General features: G+C 32.5%; 1 pseudogene; it reads right to left on the bottom strand.

The window, feature by feature from the left end:
* Positions 1 to 1067: 1067 nt before the first annotated feature.
* Positions 1068 to 3899, bottom strand: LOC131604430 (lysM domain receptor-like kinase 3; annotated as a pseudogene).
* Between the last annotated feature and the right edge of the window lie 274 nt (positions 3900 to 4173).

Genomic DNA, 4173 nt, shown 5'->3' with positions numbered 1-4173 from the left:
ACACGATCCAATAATTCAAGAATATAAGGTAACTTCTAAATCGAACTTAGCTTAGGGTTGTTTGGTTGCATGTTGTTGTTTGTTGTCTGGGTTTTCAAAGGGGTAGGGTTCTTATTTGGGGTTAGGGTTCTTACTTTCTGGGTTAGGGTTCATCGTAGGGTTAGGGTTCATGTGGTTTTCTGGGTTCAGTTCAAAGTTGGATGAAGGTAGAAGATGAAGATCTTGAAGATCTTCATCTGGATGCAGCACTTTCTGGGTTGTTGGAGGGTGATTTACGGGGGTTCGCGGTTGGGGTGAGGTTGAAGATGAAGATTATCTTCATCTGGGTTTTAGGATGGTTTACGATGGAGTTTGGGGTGGTGTTACGGTGATTCACGGTGGGTGGAGGTGGTTCGGTGAGTTGAGAGGAAGATGAAGGAATATTGTTTGCAGCAGTGGGGAAGAGAAATTTTTTGGGAGAAACGAATGAGAGAGCGAAGGATTTTTTTACTTTTTGTTTTTTTGTTTTGTTGATTGTCCTTCTATATAATGAGAAGGAAGTGTTGGAAGTGATGAAATGCCAAAATAATTTGTTTTACGCGTGAAACAATATTTGGGGAAAACCAACGGTCCAATTATTAATATAAAAAATCTACAAATTAATTAAGTATTGTTGTATTCCATGCAGATTTGCACAACTATCTACAAAAGCATGACAATAATATTAATTATGGAAAAGAAATTGGACAATTGAAAAGTAATGCAATGATTAAGGAATAAATATTTTTAATTAAATTATTGAAGTATATGCAATTACCGTTGTGTCCCCGATTATCACCCTCAAATTGAAAGATTAGAGGGTTATTGAAAGGATTTCATATGTATTGTACTTTATTATATTAAAAGTAGATAACTTAATGCCATTTTAGACACTAGTTGAACATGAACCTTTGCTATTCCATCATCATACACAATGGAAACATACTTGTTAGGTTCAACTGAATTCTTCATAATATTAAATCTGATTCCAAAAAAACTTCTGATACTATCATTTTTATGCATAACATAGTCCCTAAAATGAAATGTGAAAGGGTATACCTTATAACTAAAGAAACCATATTTATCCTCTTCATCACTTTTCAACTTTTTATGTCTCCTCTGTTGTTGTTCCTTCACCGTTATTATGTCATTGAGGATTGATCCTATGAGCTTGATCATGAGCTTGAGTTCATGAATGTAGCGTTTAATATAGAAGCGCTAATATTGGCCTTTTCTTTTTTTACTTAGCAAACTATGATAGCGTTTTGGAGAGAGTGATATTATAGGTTGACTGCTATAATAGCGTTCAATAAAAAAGCGCTATTGTAGGCTTTAGTGTGAGATATTTAATAGCACTTTACTAAAAAGTGTTATTAAATTAGCGCTATTGTAAGTTAAAATTGTAGTAGTGGTTCTTTTCTTATGATAATCTTTACAACTAGTACATAATAACATAATAGTATTAAATTACACAGGTGCACAGGTGAAATTTCAGTTTTGTTCATCAAGCTCCTTAATGGGACTCAATGCTTCGCTACTTGTCATACTTCCATCATCAATAGTAGAATTTAGTTTCATAAGTGAAACCACAACAACTCTCATTCTTGGACGTCTTTTCGGATCTCGATTTGTGCAATCCTTTGCAAGCTGTGCCATCTGCCAGTGGAAAAACAGGTAAAGCTTGTATGAAGCTGAAATTAGAAACACAAAACTGTTTATGATTCATAAATAAATACCTTGTTAATAGAATCAATTGAGTAGTTATTTCCTAGCCTTGGATCCACCATTTTTCTTTGACCTTCTATAGAATCTCCCTCTTCATCAAACTGACATACATATCATCATAAATTAGCTTGATGTAACTATAAATGAGGTTATAAATTGAGAAATAAAAATTAATTACCAAAGCTACAAGGCTCTTGTATTCATCAATAGAGTCATCGGTCTTAATTTCAAAACTTTTGAACTCGGTACTAGGTTTATCGATCTTGATCACAGCTTCTTTAGCAGAAATTAGTTGATAAAGGACAACTCAAAAAGCATATACATCTATTTTGCGAGAAATATGTCCGTACTCCGTATGCATTTCTGCACAAAAATGAATGGTATAATTAAACTAAGGAAGTGGACTAGAGCCTAAGATATATATCAACCACATAAAAAGAGAAGTATATCCCATCATACTCAGGTGGCATGTAACCAAATGTGCCTGCCACATGAATAGTGTTATCAGTTGAACTTGCAACATCAGTAAGCTTGGTTAATCCAAAATCTGCAATCTGTAATAACATGAATAATGTATGATCGACCACAATTATCTGAAGAATTAAGAAGCAATATTACCGAGGAATGGTACTACACCTTTGCAGTGAAGTTTTCATTTAATAAAATGTTATCTGATTTAATGTCGCGATGGATATATACAGGCACTGAATGATCATGAATATACTCAAGGCCTCTCGCTACATCCAGAGCAATTCGCAATCTGGTAGACCATGGCATCGGTTCTCTCTCTGCAAACAGTATTCAAACTAATGAAACACTGATGAAAATAGATGGTTTTCATCACGTGCCTATATAAATCACCTGAATTATGTAGAAGTTGGCTTAAGTTTCCAGTGTCCATGTATTCATAGACAAGGAATAGAGATTCCTCAATACAATATCCAATCAAACATACCTATATGTGCAAACAGACACAGATATTACTCAAGTAAGTTCATAAAATAACAAAACATGTTTTATGTTTGAAAATTTACCAGGTTGCAGTGATGTACGCTTGTTAAGACTTTGAGTTCAGCAAGAAATTCTCTTGTTGCTTGCATCTTCATTTTTTTTTATTGCAGTTTTCTGTGTAATTGAGCACAACTTAAGATAACATATAAACTAAAATAGACACATAGCAAAACTAACAATGCTATGATTACAAACCTTGCCTCTCAGCTCTCCATAGTAGACCTCTCCAAAACCACCATGACCAATTTTTTTAGCTAAACTGAAGTTATCTGTAGCATTGATCCGCTCCACAGTGGTCAAATTGCTAAAATTCAACTCAGCAATTGAAACATAGGTATCTGTTAGTTGAACCTCGTGGAGAATCTCCTCATTGAAGCAATCACAAGGGAAGGTTTCATTCACTCCTGTAGATAAAATGATAATATCTCCTCCACGTTTTGAAAACACCTTGGATTGCATAACTTTTGAAGCATACGTGAGATTTGTACCGTACCATAAATAATAGGAAGCTAAAGCTAAGTCACTAGTTTTGGTACATTTTGATTCTGCAATGAAGGATTTAGAGGCCAGCAACCAGAATAAAAATGATAATCTGAAATTTATTGGTTTCATTCTGTTTGAATATGTAAAGAAATCACAACTTCTTCACTTGAACACTATTTTTTCTCTTAATCAATGATTCTATGAAAATGTTCCTTATCTATTCTTTCAAAAAGATACATAAGTTTATATACAACCTCAATACAAAAAAAAAAAATTAGTTCAAGTGGTAAATTACAACCAAAACACCCCTAACTAGTTAACTAACCCAAGAAATTTGCTTCTGGGATATAGTTCAATTGCATTATTGATGATTGACCTAAAAAGACACCTGACCTTGTGATGCTACAAAGATTAGTTAAATAAGGTATAAATATCACTCATAGTATCTAATATAAAAAGAATTCAACAATGATAGATTGATGACTCAAAATTATTTCTCGAACAAGGAAAAATTCAGATAATTCTACAAAGAGAATCTAAAAAACTTGATAATTTTTCAAAGAATGAGAGATTTAAATAATTCACTAAAGAGAATTTAAAAATATACTTAAAAAATTCAATAAATAGATCAAAAGGGGGAAAAGCAATTCCATAATGTAGAATAAAGAGAGTGGGAAAGAAAAATCTCAATTTTTTTTAATGTGTTTTGAAATATAACATGTGCATTTCTTATATAATGAAATAAATTAGACATGATATGCAATCTAAACAATGTTAGACTTGAAGTTTTTTTAAGGAAGTTTCTCAAATTCGTCATCTTATTAAAATTTTGACTTGTTCGACCAATATTCCAATTTAAAAAAGTGTTTAAGAAGTAATATTCAAATGTTTCATTTATTCTATATAAACAAATGATATCTACAACTTTAATCTTTA

This window comes from Vicia villosa, linkage group LG1 (genome assembly GCF_029867415.1).
Source record: "Vicia villosa cultivar HV-30 ecotype Madison, WI linkage group LG1, Vvil1.0, whole genome shotgun sequence".
NCBI lineage: Eukaryota > Viridiplantae > Streptophyta > Magnoliopsida > Fabales > Fabaceae > Vicia > Vicia villosa.
Note: the sequence above shows the minus strand (reverse complement) of the source record. Positions and strands in the feature narration are given on the sequence as shown.